This window comes from Narcine bancroftii, chromosome 1 (genome assembly GCF_036971445.1).
Source record: "Narcine bancroftii isolate sNarBan1 chromosome 1, sNarBan1.hap1, whole genome shotgun sequence".
Classification (NCBI taxonomy): domain Eukaryota; kingdom Metazoa; phylum Chordata; class Chondrichthyes; order Torpediniformes; family Narcinidae; genus Narcine; species Narcine bancroftii.
Genome location: NC_091469.1, coordinates 383,907,799 through 383,926,547, shown reverse-complemented (window position 1 = coordinate 383,926,547; position 18,749 = coordinate 383,907,799). Strand labels below are relative to the sequence as shown.

At 44.7% G+C, this 18,749-nt stretch overlaps 1 protein-coding gene across 1 annotated transcript in view; it reads left to right on the top strand.

The window, feature by feature from the left end:
• Window positions 1-18,325, top strand: part of LOC138751357 (atypical chemokine receptor 4-like) — a 71,288-nt gene extending 52,963 nt beyond the window's left edge. Inside the window, exon 2 of the transcript XR_011349863.1 lies at window positions 18,178-18,325. The gene's annotated coding sequence lies outside the window, so the exon portion shown is untranslated. The remainder of the gene's footprint in view (window positions 1-18,177) is intronic.
• The last annotated feature ends 424 nt before the right edge of the window (window positions 18,326-18,749 follow it).

The window sequence follows — 18,749 nt, the reverse complement described above, 5'->3', positions numbered from 1 at the left end:
ACACACAACAATTTATAGAAGAACGTGGGAAAATCATAATGGGAATAAAACACAAATGTGCACAATTTATAAAAGAACATAGGAAAACATTAAACAGTACACAATTTCTAATTTGCTCAGCCAGTGCTGACATTTGCATACTATAAGTGGGGGTAATACACACCCTCCTGGACCCCTGATCATCAGGAGGCAACTGTGGTACAAATGGTACACAAAGGGGTGTACACATAGTCCTGGACCCTGATCATCAGGAGGTGCAGCTCTGCTGCAAGTATCAATCTATACCAATACTATGGCTCACTTTACCCGTGACCCTTCCAAGCAATGTCCACAGTAGCAGTGTAAGGTATCACCAAGAGGCAGAGAGAGTGGAATGTGCTCTGTGCTGCTGTGAAATACAGGGCTAATCTGTGTATCTAGCCAATAGTGATGCTGAGTGATTTGAATTAGCCAATGACAAGGTGTGCACTAATTAGGGGGCGGTTTCCAACCTTGACTAATAGGTGATGGGATTTCCAAATATATTCCAGATGGGGAGGAGGCATGTGACCGCCCGCAATACTCACATTCCAGACAGGCAGGCCACATTTCCTCCACACACAACAGGAAGTCATTGCAGAAATACAATGAATTGGACAGGGGCTGAATAACATGGCTAGATCGATTCCTCATCTTCCATTGTTGGACAAATCACATAAAGGGCATTAAACAAGAAAGTTTGCAGACTCTGACTTTGAGTACAATTCATACATGTGCTGAAGACGCTCAGCAGGTCACACTGCATCCATAGGAAGTAAAGAGTGGCTCACATTTCATGGCTTGACCCTTCATCATAGGATGAGCAATAAACAGGCAGGTGCCTGAATAAAACTGTGGGGAGAGGGTGGAGAAGAGGAGAGGAAGGAAGAAGGGGCAGAAGGAGGAATACAGGCTAACAGGTAAGTGGTCATAGGTGGATACAGGTGAGAGGATGGGAGAAAAAATAGCTGAAGTCAACTCTTCCCTTCCACCAGACTGCTGCCCTGCCACTATCACTTCTCAGCATTTCTCTCTTTAACCCTACCACCTATATCCACCTATGATCTCTTATCTGTAGCCTATGCTCCTCCCATTGCCCCTTCCTCTCTGCTCTCCTCTCCTCCATGTCCCACTCCCCCACCTGTTTGTCTTTGCCCTGAGTGATTTGCTGACCCAGCTGAAAAGGATCGACCATATTGCTACAAATGTGGAGACAAAAATACGGCACCTGACTTCCTTCTCCGAACAAAATGGATGAACCTCAGAGGCTCTGACATCATTCTCATAGTTACAAGGTTACCATTACTGATAAGTTTCTTCCTTAAATTCCAAGATGCTTTCCTATTGGTTTAACTGAAACCAAATTCACACTCAGCCAGAGTGGGACTTGATTTCATGCCTAAAGGTCATTCTCCATTACCATCCAGGAAATTACACATACTCATTCTGATCTTGATATGACCAAGGTGTTTACAATAGGACTGCAGTTCAAGGAGCCCTGGTGGCTCAATTCATCCCATCCTCCACCTCATCAAACCCCATTTTCTCCCCAGCCTTTCCCCACCATGAGGACTGATTTGGTCCACATGTCTGAAGTGTGACTGACCATGATCAACTACCTCAGCAGAATCAAAGGTAGGAACCTTTAGAGTTACCAGGCTGCACAGCAGAGAAATGTTTCAGCCTACCACATCTATGCTGGCCTTTGGCCCATCTACACTAACCCCATTCACTCAGATGAGGCCTTTATCCTCCTATTCCTTGCACATACACTTGATCATCTGAAGGTCTCCTCAAACATAGTCCCTACTACCTCTTCTGGCAATAAATTCCAGAAAATCAGTTAATCTCTGTGCAAAAAAAAGCCTTGCTAGTAATTCCATGAAGAATCTTAAATAAATCTTGTTGCTGGCATCTGCTCTTCAACCTTGCTGTAATTAATTCTATGAACAACAGGAAATTGAGTCTAAAGCTTATCACATTAGTCCATCTGGAGGGGACCTGATCAGCCTGATATTGTGGGAATTTTGTTTATATAGAAGGCACAGTTCCTCTGCGTCATTGAGTAGAACTCATACCTCAAAGGTTGAGAATCCCTAGAAGGGGGAATTCCAAAGGGCTATAATTTGAACAAGGTGTGGCACGAATAAAAGCTCTCATGACTGGAGGGAGAACAAACACTTTTATTAGCTTATAACTATGGATAGGGCCTCTCAGAAGTCTTCAGGAGTGCCCTGGGTTTAGGCAGGAAACCAGGGCTATATGTGAGCAGATGGGGTGGAGCCAGCCATCAGTACAACACCCTTCCAGTAAATCCCAGTTCACTGCACAAAGTTAAACCATGATCCTGTCTACTCACTTAGACTGACACAAAAAGTTCCACAGCATTATTGTAAAGACCAGGGGAATCCTGGATTAATATTTATCCTTCAAAGAAACATTAATAAAATTAATGATCTTGTGGCAGCACATATAATTGCAGCGGAGAACTGGCCCTGCTTGTCACACGCGGCAAAGATGGCGTTGCAGGTCCATCTCTTCTGGTGTAGACCAGAACTCTGTGTGTGCACTTACATCAGCATGACTCAAGTTCCGGGATGCAAAGGGCAGGCTCAGATCAGCCTTAAAGACTGTAGCACGAACTTCAAACTAAATCAGTTGTTCTTAATGAGGTCACAGCCTGCTGACTCAGTTCTTTCACTGTGCTTGCACACAACATGCTACACTGGTGACCCCGACAGGTCTCCACGTTCTGAAGACTTGGCACAATGGACCCTACAGCTGTAGGCGCTGTTTCGTTAAAGTTGCCCATTTTCTAGTCTAACAAGTCAACCAAGTGGAGGCCCAGTTCCTAATCAAGGAAATTACCTCAGATTCAACAAAATACATCATCAGCCCACTAGACCAGGAAACTACATTACAAGGCTGCTGCCCAAGCCACCGTCCAAGGCCAGTCCAACACATGAGCAAGAACCACCCCCCACCCCCCTGGCCCAGCCCACAAATTGAAAGTTCTGAGCCAAAATGGTGTTTCTACCAAATGGTGGGGCGCAGGAGCATGCAGGTGCCACCAGCCATTTCAGGAAAATGACAGGGCCAACTGCTGTTAATAGCCATGGCAGCTAGATGACCAAACAGCCTACTCCATGTCTGGGACAGGATTTGGGGCCACAGATTCCTCATGGACACGGGAGCAGAGATAAGGATCATTCCCTCTACGTTGCTTAAGACCTCACATCCCCATCCTGCACACAGCCATCAACACTGCCATTAAAACTTTGGCAAGAGGCGCATCTCTGCGTTTCAGTGAGATCACTTTCAATTGGTCATTCACACTTGCATCTATGGACAAGCCTCTTCTAGGCACAGATTTCCTGCATGCATACTGTCTATTGGTAGACCTCCAGGGCAAACAACTGGTCCACTCGGAGACCTTCCAGACAGTACCCCTTGGCACATCCAACGAGCTGGCCACCCGGCTTGCCTCCATGGAGACTTTGCATGGCCAACTATCTCTCAATTCTGCACCCCCAGTTCACTGTGGCCATGCCAAAGCATGGCGTCCAGCGCCACATTGCGACCACAAGCCTGCCAATTCATTCTTGAGCCCGATGTCTGGCCCCCGACAAACTCAACCTCGCCAAGTAAGAGTTTAAGCGCATGGCCTCTCCCCTCCACGGTGCCCAAGTCCAATGGCAGGTGGAGACCCTGCAGCGACTACAGATGCCTCAATGATGCAATGATACCAGATCGCTACCCTATTCCCCACATCCAAGATTTTGTGGCAAACCTCCACACTGCATGCCTTTCTCTAAGGTCAACCTGATCTGGGGATACCACCAGATCCCTGTTCACCCAGACAATGTCCAGAAGACCACTATCATCACCCCTTTTGGCCTTTTTGAATTTATTTGCATGCCATTCGGCTTGAAAAATGCAGCCCAGATCTTCCAGCAGTCGGCAGAGACTTGCCTTTCCTTTTCATCTACCTGGACAATATCCTGGTAGTGAGCAAGACTTGTGAGGAGCACATCTCACATCTTCGCCAGCTTTTCAACTGACAGGCCTCACCATCAACCTGGAAAAGTGCCAGTTCAGCCTTGAGGAAATCGACTTCTAGGGCCACAGAATTACCCGACAAGGTAAAGGCTATATGATAGTTTGCATGACCAATGACTCTGAAGGGTCTGCAAGAATTCGTGGGCATGGTGAATTTCTACAACATGTTCATCCCCACAGCTGCCAGCATCATGTGGCCCTCTTCGCGCTAATATCAGACTCCAAGAAAGAACTTGAGTGGACTGATGAGTGCAGGCTGCTTTCCAAAAAAAACAAGGAGGGCCTGGCTGCCACAACGATGCTTGTCCACCCACACATGGACGTACCCACAGCCCTCAAGGTTGACATGTCCAACACAGTGGTGGGTGGTGTCCTGGAACAGTTTGTGGACAACACTTGGAGGCCCCTCATTTTTTTCAGCCGTCATCTGCGAGCGCCTGAACTAAAGTACAGCGTATTTGACTGAGAGCTGCCAGCCCTCTACTTCACTGTCTTCATTTTCACTACTTCTTGGATGGGTGGCCTTTCATGGTCTGCACAGCTGTTGACATTTGCATTCTCCAAATCTTCTGACCTGTGATCCGCCTGCCAGCAGCAGTACTGATCTTATGTCTCTGAATTCACTACCTCCATCCACCACCTCTGGGGCAAAAAGAATGTTGTCGCCGACGCATTCTCAGGCCAGCTGTACATACCCTGTTGCAAGGAATCAGCTACCACAACCTGGCTCAAACTCAACAGAATGATCCCGAGACCCATAGTTTCAGGATGGCAATCACGAGTTTGCAGCTCCGAGACCTCCTACTGGACCCCAATAGCATGACTTTACTCGACAACTCTACAACTTTGCACTGGACAACCCTGACCATTCGTCCCTGCCCAGTGGCGATAAACGGTTTTTGACACACTACACAGCCTTTCCCATCCCTCCATCCAACGATGATACAGATAATATCCTCCTAGTTCATCTGGCATGGGCTGCGCAAACAGGTTAGTGAATGGGTTAAAACTTGCATGCTCTGTCAAACTGCGAAGGTCCAGCAATACACCAAGCCCTGCCTCCAACAGTTTGATGCAATTTGTCAAGTGATGACTGAAAAAGGCAAGTGTTGTCCACGAACTGTTCCAGGACACCACCCACCGCTGTGTTGGACACGTCAACCTCGAGGACTGTGGGCATGTCCACCTTAATATAGTAGGCCCCTTGCCAGACTCCCGAGGATCATGCTACCTGCTCATGATAGTGGGCAGTTTCACCTGATAGCCAGAGGCCATCCCCATCCTGGATGCCACCACTGACACCTGTGCCAGAGCTTTCCTCTCTGCCTGGGTCTCCCAGTTTGGAGTCCCAGCACACATAAGTACCAACCAGGGGGCCCAATTCACCTTTGACCTTTGGAACAAACTCTCGAAACTCCTGGGCACCCAGTTACAGCGCACCACTGCCTACCACCCCCAGTCCAATGGACTAATCAGGCATTTTCATTGCCATCAGCACTGATGGTATTGCTTGAGAGCCCAAACTGAGTGGATGAACTGTTATGGGTCCTCCTTGGTATATGCACAGTGCCTAAGGATGACCTCAAAACCTCCTCAGCGGAGTTAGTCTATGGCAAAACCTTTCCAGTCCCGGGCTAATTCCTCCCTTCATCACCAGGCCAAGTCTCATACTGGAAAGACTGAGGGACAAATTGAAATCACTGGCACCACCACCACCGTCGCAATACTGTCACCAACCCTCCAATTACCTCACAGACTTAAATCCTGTGACTATGTGTTTGTTCGCTGGAGTGGACAATGAGAGACCCTGCAAGGTGCTCCAGAGAAATGCATCTACTTTCACTCTTGACGTTGGGGACAGAGAGGATCTTTTTATGGTGGACCATCTCAAACCAGCCCATTTGGACTTGTCAGAGCTAGTAAAAGTCCCGCAGCCAGTACATAGAGGTCAGCCACCGAGGCAGCAGACCTCGCCCACGATGTACAATGAGACCAATGGCACCATTTCTGTGGGGGGTGAGGATTGTGTGGTGGTGCACATAATTGCAGTGGTGAACTGGCCCTGCTTGTCACACGTGGTCAGCGGGGCATCCGTGGCAAAGATGGCGTCGTGGGTCCGTCTCTCCTGGTGCAGACTAGAAGTGCATGTGTGTGCTTACATCAGTGTGACTCAAGTTCCGGAATGTGAGGGGTGGGCTCAGATTGGCCTTAAAGGCTGCAGCATGAACTTCAAAGTAAATCAGTTGTTCTTAACGAGCTCACAGTCTATTGACTCAGTTCTTTCACTGCGCTCATGCACAACGCGCTACAATATGAACATTATCACCTTTCTGTCTGGGGGAGCTTTTCTACATTGCAATATATTCCTAAATTTATTTTCAGGATCTGGGTAGCGCTGGTAAGATGAGCATTTATTGCCCAATCCCTATAGCCCTGAAGAAGATGATTGAGCTGCCTCCCTGACAAGCTGCAGTCCCTCAAATGAAGATGTTTCCCATGGTGCTGTTGGGGAGGGAATTCCAGGATACATACCCAGCTACAATGGAGGTCTGAAGATACGTTTCCAAGTCAGTAAGCTGCAAGTGGTATTCCCAAGCATACTCTTGATAGTAGAGGTCATAGGTTAGGAAGGTGCTGTTGGAGTCTTGGTGTCACTTGGCAACTCATCAGAAGTAGATTTTATTGCATTAAAAAATTTTTATCTGCCTCCTGCCTCAGGAAGGATCTGGGAGTCCAGATATTGGGCCCAGCAAATCAAAACAATCTTGAAGAAGGCATATCAAAAGCTGTATTTTCTGAAGATTGACGAGATTCAGCATGCAACAGGATATTCTAATAAAACCTTGACATGTATACTGACTGGTTGCATCATGGCCTGGTTTGGTAACTTTTGTCCAGGAACACAGACCTAGCCAAGTCCATCACGGGCACCGACCTTCTATTCACTGAGGCCATCTATGTGAGACGCTGCCTCGAGAAGGGAGCCAATGTCTTAGAGGACCCCCATCACCCTGGTCACAATGTCTCCTCACTGCTACCTTCAAGCAGAAGGTACAGGATTCTGCGGAACAGAACCTCTAGCTTCAAGAACAGCTGTTTTCCAGCATCTTTCGTGCTATTGAACAGTATCACCCGAACCACCACATTACACTACTTCAAACTACTAAATATCTGTAACCACCAAAGAATTACTGATACATTTTTGCATTACCAGCCAATTATGGTTATTTATAATTTATTTTACCTTCCTCTTATTTTTTTTTCCCTTCATGCAATTTTGTTTTAATTCTGCTTAAATTGTTGCTAGTATTTTTGCGCAACTAGAGAAGCAAGACTTTCATTGTATATGTAGATAGTATTTATGTATTTAACAATAAACTCTCATTCACTCAGTCAACCAGCGGAGAACCTTACAGTGCAGCTATTTGGTCCATTATATCAATGCTGCCTCGTAGAAAGTCATCCAATTAGTCTCACTCCTCCCCTTATTTTCACCAACATCAAAGGAAAAGACACCAAAAGAGTAAATTCCTGTTCATTTTACATAGGAACATATGGCACTGTGAGTGTATCGGTAAGCACAATATTATAACTGTACCACTGCCCTAGGATCGAGTCCACCCGCTGTCTGTAAAGACTTTGTAATGTTCTCCTGTTTCCATGTGGGTTACCTCCAGATACTCCACTTCCTCCCACTTTCCAAAGTCGTACAACTCTAGGAAGTAATTAGTCACATGGGTGTATTTAGACAGCATGGACTCGTGAGCTAGAAGGGTCTGCTACCATGCTGTGAAAATTAAAATAAGAAACAGGAGCAGGTGTTGGCCATCTGACCCATCGAGCTTACTCCACCACTCAATAAAATCATAGCAGATCTGGCCGTGGAGTCAGCTCCACTTACCCATCAGTTCCCAAAACCCTTAATTCCCCTTGTACTGACAATAACCACACCAGCAGTGCGAGTATAAAACAGCTTTATATACAAGGTCACCAGGATGACCCCTGGTGACCTAGTGGTGTAATTACATATCACCTCATTCACCCCCCCCTTAAAAAAATAGTTATTCCCCCCGCCCCCCCCTCCCCCCCACCCATCCTCCTTCCCTTGATTGTAAGTTCATAAGTCCAAAATTTTTTGTGGCTTCCGTTGCCTTCTGAACCTCCTCGGTAATGGTATAGGGGTGGGGGAGTGCGGTCTGCCTTTCGGCCTTTCTTGGTGGAGGTGTGGGAATGGGAAGTACTAGATGGCCATGTGGCCATGTGGGCTGGGGATCCTCTTGTATGGGATTAGGTCTTGCCATCAAGTCAAGGGTGGTGATATTTTGTGGGGTGGGCATACCCAGGGCCCTGATTTCCGGGGTGGGTGGTATAGTCCTCTGGGGTGACTCGATGAACAACTGTTCTAGTGACTGCTGCTGCGCTCCTTGTTGATCCGTAGACATCTGTGTTTCCTCCGTGTTGTTCACACATCCGGCCGGCGCGAGATCCCTAGTGGCCACCGAGTCTTCTCTTCCATCTGGGAATGTGACAAAGGCGTCCTGAGGGTTTGCGTGCCTCAACTCCACTTGATTCACCAGCAGGTCCACTTTGTGGGGTCTGCAGTGCTTCCGGAGGAGAACAGGTCCTGGTGTCATCATCCATTTAGGCAGCACTGTGCCCGTTGTGGCTTTCCTTGTGAAAAAAATACAGTCATGTGGGGTCATGTTAGTGGCAGTACACAACAAAGAACGTATAGAGTGTAGGGCTTCTGGCAAGACTTCTTGCCATCTAGTAACAGGCAGGTCTTTTGCTTTTAAAGTCAAGAGGACTGTTTTCCAGATAGTGGCATTTTCCCTTTCGACTTGTCCATTCCCCTTGGGATTGTAACTTGTAGTGTGGCTGGTAGCAATCCCTCTCTTGTGCAGGTACTGCTGTACTTCTGTGCTCATGAATGCAGCACCCCTGTCTGTGTGCATGTAGTTCGGGTACCCAAATATGCTGAAGATGGATTGGAGGCATTTTATAACAGTGGCTGCTAATACATCAGAACACAGGATTGAGAAAGGGAAATGGGAATATTCATCTATTACGTTTAGGAAATAGACATTTCTATTATTGGACAGGAGCGGGCCTTTAAAATCGAGGCTGAAGCGCTCAAAAGGTTTGGTAGCTTTTATCAGGGTGGCTTTGTCTGGCCGGTAAAATTGCGGTTTGCATTCCACACAGATGGGGCAGCTCTTGTTCACTGACCTCACTTCCTCTACTGAAAATGGGAGGTTTTGGGTTTTAATGAAGTGAAACAGTCTAGCGACCTCCCCCCCCCCACCCCCACCCCGGGTGGCCCAGCTCATTGTGCAAGCTCTGCAGCTTGGACGTGTGGTTAAGGATGGCAAAATTACCTCTGGACAGCGCGTCCGGGGGCTCATTGAGTCTCCCGGTGCGGTATAGAATGTTGTAGTTAAATGTAGACAATTCTATCCGCCAGCACAAGATTTTGTCATTCTTAATTCTTCCCCTGTCCTGGTTATCAAACATAAAAGTCACAGACCGTTGGTCCGTGACGAGGGTGAAGTGTTTGCACGCAAGATAATGTCGCCAGTGCATTACTGCTTCCACAATAGCTAGGGCCTCCTTCTCTACTGCTGAGTGTCTTACCTCTGACCCCTGTAGGGTTCGCGAGAAAAAGGCCACCAGTTATCCGTCTTGGTTTAGGGTGGCTGCCAGAGTAATATCGGATGCATCCGTTTCTACTTGCAATGGGATCGACTCATCTATGGACCACATGGTAGCTTTAGCGATATGGTCCCTAATGTCCCTGAATGCTCTGGTGGCTGCTGGGCACAGTGGGAAAACCGAGGCTTTTATAAGTGGGCGGTCCCTGATGGCGTAGTTGGGGACTGTAGAGCTCGTCGAAAGAACCAAAGACTTGTTGATCCAAACCAAGGCTTTTATTAGCAAAAGACAGGAGCTCTTCACAGGTGGCCGACCAGTCCGGAATGATCCGACCTGGCTAGGGACACAACCCTTTAAGGCCCAGACAGTAGGCGTGGCTAAGCTCTCAGCCAATCGCTGTAAGCACAGTTATTACACTCTAGATACTGTAACTATATACATTGGTGATAGGTCTGTACTATCACAGGGACCCATTGGGCGTAGTAAGCGAACAGTCTCAAACACCTTTTTAGTGCTTTCAGCATGTGTGGCACTGGGAGGTCTAGGAGAGGGTGCATACGGGCTGGGTCTGGGCTGATTTCTCTGTTCTGCACTATGTAGCCCAGGATTGGCAACTTCCTGGCACTAAAGACGCATTTGTCCCTGTTGTATGTAAGGTTCCTTTCCTCGGCTGCCTGGTAGAAGCGTTTTAAATTCGTGTCATGATCCTCCTGAGTGTGGCCACAGATTGTCACGTTGTCTAAGTAGGGGAACACCGCTTTGAGTTGGAACTCATCTACTATTCGGTCCATTTCTCTCTGAAACAAGGACACTCCATTGGTGACACCAAAGGGGAGTCGCAAAAATTGATGCAGCCTGCCATCTGCCTCAAATGCTGTGTAACTGCATTGCTGTTTCTAATGGGCAGTTGGTGGTATGCTGCCTTCAGGTCTATGGTGGAGAACACCTTATACTGCGCAATATTGTTGACCATGTCTGCTATGCGTGGCAGGGGGTAGGCATCTAGTTGTTTAAATTTGTTGATTATCTGGCTGTAATCACTACCATGCGCAGTTTTTCTCCTGACTTTGCTACAACCACCTGGGCTCTCCAGGGGCTGGTGCTCTGCTCTATGATGCCCTCCTGTAGTAGCCTGCGCACCTCTGTCCTAATGAAGGCTGTCCCTCGGGCTGCACCTCCTGCTCTCTGTGGCTATTGGTGTGCATTCTGGGGTCAGGTGTGTGAACAGCGGAGGGGGTTCTATGGTTCTATGTTCAGGACAGACAGGTTGCAGTGTTGTTTCTTCATAAGGCGTAGTGGGGGGAGGGGGTTGAGGCCCGTTGTGCACTATTGTAATGCTTTCTAACTGACACTGAAAATCTAACCCCAATAGTATCAGGCACAGAGGTGAGGGAGTACTAGTAATTTGAACCCTTTGTATTTTGTGCCATGGATTTCTAGAGTAACCCTGCTGGCTGCTAACAGGATCTGGTGCTCATTCGGGCATGTGGGGAGGGCAAGGCGGTTGACTAACCCCTGGTCAATAAAACTTTCAGTGCTTCCACTATCTATTAAGCAATTTACCCTCACATCATTAATTTTGATGCACACAGTGACATCATATAAATTGTGTGGACTCACCTGATTCATGCATAGGGAAGCAAGTCTGGCGTATCCTTCCGTCCGATAGTACTCAGCGTCATATTCATATTACTTTATTAAATTGTACTGACAATAACCACACCAGCAGTGCGAGTATAAGACAGCTTTATATACAAGGTCACCTGGATGACCCCTGGAGACCTAGTAGTGTAATTACATATCCCCACACCCCTATTCTTCAAAAATACCAGAGTAAAGGAGTAAGCAAAAACTACAGAGAACATAAAACACTATGTGAAATATAGACAATTGCAAATCCTTAGATTTGCAGAAAATGTTGCAATTGTGGGGAAAACTGGCTACTTTATAGTGAGATATACATGCAGACTGCCCCAACATCTCTCAGCATTAACTCTATCCATTCGGATAAGCCTCTCCAAGACAATATGAGATCATCTCTCATTCTTCGGAATTCCTGTCAATACAGACCCTCCTTTTTGATCAATTGAGTCATAGAGTTTTACAGCATGGAAACAGGCCCTTCAGCCCAACTTGCCCATGTTAACCAAGTTGTTTACCTAAGCAACTCTCATTTGCCTGTGTTTGACCCATATCCTTCTAAAACATTCCTATCCTTGAACTTGTAAATTAAGTTGAATTGTACATTGTCACATGTACTGAGATACAATGGCATACTTTGTTTTGCATGCTATCCGATGTCTTTTAAACATTTGTAATTGTTCCCACCTCCCATTTCCATGCTGGATTCTTCCACTCTCCTCCACACCCTCATGACCCCCCAACACCCCCCTTCCCAACTCCTTGCTCTGATTTCATCTAGACTTTCTTTACATCACCATTCTCACCTCTATTATTCAATAGCAGCATTGGTCGTCAGCAAAAGTGCTGAAGAAACTCACCCGTCATCCAGCATCCATTGTAAATGAAAGGCAGTCAATGTTTCAGGCCTGGGATCTTTTTTAGGAGTCTTGATATTCTGAGTTTCTCCAGCACTTTGTGCACTGCACGTTTTCTTGTTTATCTCCAGCATAGGCAACCTTTGTCTCCTCATCAAGTACTCAACCCGTGTGACTCATCTTCCTCTACCTGATCCCTTGGTTTTTCTTGTCTCTCTCCCTTTGTCTGGCATCTGCCAGTCCTTTGCCCTTGTCCATCGTGTTTAATCTTTGCCTGATTCCCCAATCCTATGTAGGCCCCTGCCACTCTGTCCTTTTTACACTGCTTCTGTACTAACTTTTGTCAGCCCTGATGAAGAAGTTCAGACTGAAACATCGACCGTTCCTCTCCTGCTGACGCTACTTGACCTGCTGATTTCCTCCAGCAGATTGTGTTTGGTCTCATGTGATCTAACCTTCCTTACTAGCTTGCCATGTGGGTCTTTACCAAAGGTCTTGTGAAATCCACATAACCGCAAAGGTCCTGCCTAAGTTCTGAGGAAGAATCCATCTTAATTGGTTTGCCTTTCCTTAGATATTGCTTGACTGAGTTCTCCCAACAATATCTACTTGTAATTTTATTTATTTAATCTTGGTCATAGAGTTTTATAGCATAGAAAGAGGCCAACCATTATGCCTATCTATACTAATCCCACTTACTTGCATTAATTCCATATTTCTCTGTACCCTGCTCATTCAAATATCAGTCAGTTAGCTCCTCTGGTAGGTCATTACAGATACATACTGCTCTTTGTATGAAATATGTACTCCTCTGCTTTCCATTTAAGCTTCTCTTTTGCCTTAAAAATATGGCCTCTAGTTTTAGACATATTAGCCAGACTCATAACTTTGTTTCTCATAACTTTATATACCTTATCTTGTCACCTCTCAGCCTGCTTTACTCGATGGAAAATAAATCCATCTTATTCAATCTTATTCAATCACTTAAAAAAGAGTTTTTCAGTCCAAAATGGCAACTGTCTGTTGCCTTCCATGGATGCCGAGCTGAGCTGAGCTCCTCCAGCACTTGACGTGTTGCTCCAGTTTTCTAGCATCTGCAGACTTCTTGTTAACATGCTTGTCAATATTTTCAGCACCTTCTGCAGCTTTCTCTGGTAGTGTGGCAAACAGAACTGCACACAATACTCCAAGTGTGGATCACCCAATGTTCTGTACAGCTGCAACACAACATCCCAACTCTTGAATTCAATGCCTTGACAATGAAGGCAATGTGGACACCACAGCTTCCACCTGAGCTGCCACTCTTCGGAAGTCTATTTGTTTGTAGCTCCATTCTACACCCTGTTTGTAACCTGAGGCAACCTTTCTCATTGTCCACTGTACAATGTCCTCTGTAAATTTACTATTCTTTTTCTGGTGTTTGGTTTAGCATGGGCACATTGGCAGCCTTATAATACGGATTCATCCTCAGAAGTTCAAAGTTCAGATTAATTGTCAGAGTACATGCATGGCATCACATACAACCCTGAGATTAGTTTTCCTGCAGGCAAGCAGAATTTCTACTTACCAGTAATGCAAAAATCTGTGCTCAAGGAAAGATACATAGTAACATATACAAAAGAGTTCAGCAGTCAGGAAGAATGGACTTTGACTTGACAGCTTAACCTTTATTTCTCTTTCCACAGATACTACTTGATATGTTTAGACCTTCCAGCATTTTCTTCATTTTTTTTCAATTCTCACACTATATCCACTGCAGACTGGGATTTAGCATATATAATTTTAATGATTCAGCATGGTAGAAAGCCCATGAAAACAATGCTGTCTAATTGCACCCAATTAACCTACCAACTCCATATATTTTTGGAGTGTGGGAGAACAACAGAGCATCCGAAGGAAATCTATGCAAGTCATGGAGCAAACATACAAACTCCTTACAAAAAGTGGCAGATTTGAACCCGAGTAGCTGGTGCTATAATAATGTTGCACTAACCCTACCGCCCATATACCAGTAAAATCATCAATCAGAAATATTGGCACTCTTTTTTTCCTGCTGATTACTTCCAAAATTTTATTTTTTAGTTTATAATTTCCAGCATCTGCAGTTCATTGCTTTGAGATGGCCCATTGCCCAGATTCTTCAGTCAAACTCTGACATTATTATACAGAGCATGGAGACAGGATCCAAGGGTGTGGAGTGCTTTCCGCCTAGAATTCCCTGTCATAATTAATACTGCAGCAGAGCCTTAGCTCACAATGTCTGTATCAAACACTAGCCTTCTCCAGAAGTAAAACACAAAATTATACATGGTCGAAGTAAAAACACAATGCTGGAATAACTTTCTTGAAGTGTTGATTAAGTATCTTTATATTTGCTATATAAAGTACCTGTACACTACTTGACCAATTGAGTTTCTTCAGCATTGTGTTTTTACTCGCCTTTGTCAATCTGAGTATAGAAGTTGGGAGGTTGTGCTGCTGTTCTAAAATGCATTCGTAAGACCCCATTGGGAGTATTGCATTCAGTTTTATCATTATGCTACAGGAAATACGATGTTTAGATGGAGAGATTGCCAGGACTCAGAGGCCTGAGCTACAAGGAGAGGTTGAGCAGGCTAGGGTTTTATTTCTTGGGAGTTCAGGAGGATGATGGGTGATCTATTAGAGGTGTATAAAATCATGAGAGAAATAGATCAGATGAATGCAGGGAGTTTTTACCCCAGAGAAGGGGAATCAGTAACCAGAGGGCATAGGTTTAAGCTGAGGAGGGAAGGATTTAATAGGAACCTGAGGGGTAACTTTACACAGAGGAGGTGGTTGAAGCAGGTGCTATAGCAATGTTTAAGAAAAAATTGAATGGATACATGAATAGGATGTGTTCAGAGGGATATGCATCAATTCCAAGTTGGTGGGATTGGTGTGAGTGTGTCATTTTGGTCAGCAAGGGCAAGCTGTGCTGAAGGGCCTTATTTCCACACTGTATGCCAAATTAAACTAAATCTCTGCTGCTTGCCACTTCTATTCCCTGCTTATTCATGTGTCTCCTGGAAGCCTCTTAAACACTACCATCATATTTGCTTCCATCACTATGCCGGCAGCCCATTCCAGGCCCCTACATTCTCTGTATAAAAAAACCCCATCTTTTTAAAACTTTTCCTGTCTCACTTTAAATGCATGTCCTCCAGTATTGTCATTTTTACCCCACTGTCTGTCTTATCCATGCCACTCTGTTAGGTCTGCTTTGTTCATGAATGAGTGAGTCAAACACCAGACTGAGTCGAAATCAAGGTTCTTTGTTCTTTTTTGCCGGATTGTAACACTTGCAACTAACAGTGTTAGTTGGAGAAGGCGCATTCTGCCGTTATCAGCAAGTGGTGTTTTTTATATACCTTAGGATACGTACTTAGTAAATTATCATACCATGACATTGTCCAATGAATAAACTGTTGCTATCCTTCTCTGCTAGTTTCCTGCACATCAATTTGTCATCCCCACTCTTATCTTGAGAGTACAAGGTCACAACTGCATCTTGTTACGGCCCAGCACTGGGTGACTCCTTCTACATTCCCAGCTCATGATGTTTTTACCTAACACACTCATAATGTTATAAACTTCCATCAGGTCTCCCCTTAGCCTGTGATGCTCCAAAGAAAGCAACCCAAGTTTGTCTAACATCTCTTTATAGCTCAAGATGCACTTGTGGTTTTAAGCTGTTCACCACTTTCGGCTCAGCCCACAAAGTACTTCATGCTGCTTTTTTTCCTCCATTCTCTCATTTATTTAAATTCCAAAAGGCCTTATTAGACATTGGAAACAACTGTATAAATGGTCAACCATATTTTGAATAAGGATGAAGATGACATATTTCTCCCTCCATAGCATATCAGTTGTGGATTTTTACAACAGTCCATTAGCTCTAGGATCACCATAAATGACAATAATTTTTCATTGTACATTATGCAATTGAATGAATTATTCTCTGGCTGCTGGGATGGAGTTTGAATCCATCTCTCCCATGCATTAGTCCAATAAAATTCCCTACATACTTAACCTTCCAAATGGCTCCCTTAAAGAAACACTGCTGTAAACCCAAACACAAAATGGAAAGTGCCAGGGATATTTCTGTATTTTTTCATTTGGGCACCATTGTTTCCAACCCCTTCTCTGGGGTAAAACACATCAGGGGAGGAAAGTCTACAGTTTCTCAGCCTTAGATGAATGGGGTTAGTTGTTTAATTGGTCACATGTGTGTGTTTAGAAGGACTTGTTTGCGTTCGGAATCTCAAAATTAAAGAATTTAATGAAATACATACCTTGTAATGAATACTTGCATATCATTTTGGGTTTAGTTGAATTTGAAGACAAATTTGCTATTTCCAAACTCTTCGACTTACAAAGGGAGTAGGGATTAAAAAGTGCTCCATTATTCAATGAGTAACTGTGAGAGAAATGCACAGCCTTCATTTCAGGTCTGGACCCTTTCTAAGACTGCAATGGGAAAAGGTGACAGCAAGCATTAAAAAGTGGGGTGGATGAAAGGCTGGAGAGGCCAAGAGGTGGTAGGTTGCTCAGAGGTGGAAGAGGTGGAGACACAGGTAGAGGCAGAGACTGCTAAGGAGTAGAGGAGTAACTTTGGAGAGAAAAGTGAGAACACGAAATGGGAGCAAGTGAAGAACAGCTGGAAACAGTTGAAATTGTTCGCATTGGGAGCGACCTAAAATTGGAGGATTCAAAATCATACCATTGGGTATGAGGGTACCCAGGCAGAATATCTTGGTCATCAAGTTTACATTTGGCCTCCCCTTGGTAATGAATGAAGCTGAGGACTGTGTAGGAACACAGAGGGAAATTAAAATGGCTGAGTTATGACTCAGAAACTCTACAGGAGGAGCTTGGTGATAGGTAGAGGAGGGTTGTGATCATTGGTGGTGATTGGGACCACTAGTTTCAGCAATATTTTACAGGCACTCCTTTGAAATTAAGAACGATGTGAATGTATGAGCACAGAATGCCACCTGGTGCTCACTTGGGTTACATGCAGCTTTACATGGACAATTATTTTGCTTTTCGTTTATTTCAAGTAAAATCAATGTAGGAAATCTAAATAGAATTGATTTTGCACTGGAATCTCCAAGAAAACAATGCAATGAAATCAGGGTTAGTTCAATATACAATTCACCAAGTCATTATCATGGCATAGTATAAGAACATCAACTGAGGAAAATTTCTTCAAAATGTACTGAAGGGGCTAATGTGTTAAATTATTCCAATTGATATTATTGAATATTCAAGAATTAAAGGAAAATTCCAGCTGGTTAGGAACAACTCTAGGTATCAGTAATGTGTGTGTTGTGTGATTTACACATTGCGCCACAGTAAAGGGGCTTCCTCAAGAAGGTAACATCACCATGGTCACAACCTCTTCTCACTGCTACCTTTGGGCAGAAGATACAGAAGCCTAAAAATCAGCACCTCCAACAGCTGTCATGGTCTTAAAACTCCCCTTGTTACACTAATCGGGGACTGCTCTGACAGCACAAAAGGATTGTCTGCACTATTGGTATCACTTTTCTTTTGTATTAGATTATTGTGAATGCTTATCGTCTGTTTTAATTAAATTAATTTTAATATTATAGGTTTTTTTTACAAATACCTGTTCAGCATGAGGAATTTTGTTGCACTCTTTAATATTTAAATTTATTCAAGCTTATAAAACCCATACTATGCAATTAAACCCAATTAACTGTAAATTTTTGGAAGGTGGGAGATAGCCACAGCATCCAGGAAAAACCCATGCAGTACCGGGGAGAATGTACAAATTCCTTACAGACAGTGGCAGATTCAAACCTGGGTCGCTGGTGCTGCAATAGTGTTGCATGAACCACTCTGCTAACTGTGCCACTCTATAGATTGTATAATGTGTATGACAATACTCTCATTATCATTACAGTGCCAATAATGTCAGGACACAAGTTCAAGTCCCAGCAAGGAACGTTGGTCACACTTCACTTCCTATGGATACTGCGAGACCAGTTGAGTTTCTCCAGCACTTTTGTGTATTGCACTGAAGGATTGAAAGTCAGCTAAAAATAAAATAATCTGGAATGAAAATGTATGATCAATTATTCTAAAATTATGATGAATTCACCCACCTGCCCCTTCAGGAAAGGAAATCTACTTTCTTACCCAGAGTTTTGGTTATACCACACTCCTGTACAGAGACGAGGTGGAAAATCTTGTGATATGGTGCAAGAGTAACAACCTAAGCATCAACGTGCACATACAAAGGAGATGATCATGGGCGTCAGGAGGACCAGGAATGACCACCCTCCACTACACATAAATAACTCTGTAGTGGAGAGAGTGGAGAGCACCAAGTTCCTTGGAATCCACTGAACTAATGACCTATCGTGGACACATAACATCCCCTCATTTGTCAGGAAAGCGCCACAGCAACGGCTCTTCCTAAGAAGACAAGCAGTTAAGGCTACCGGCCACCATCTTGTCAACCTACTAAAGGAG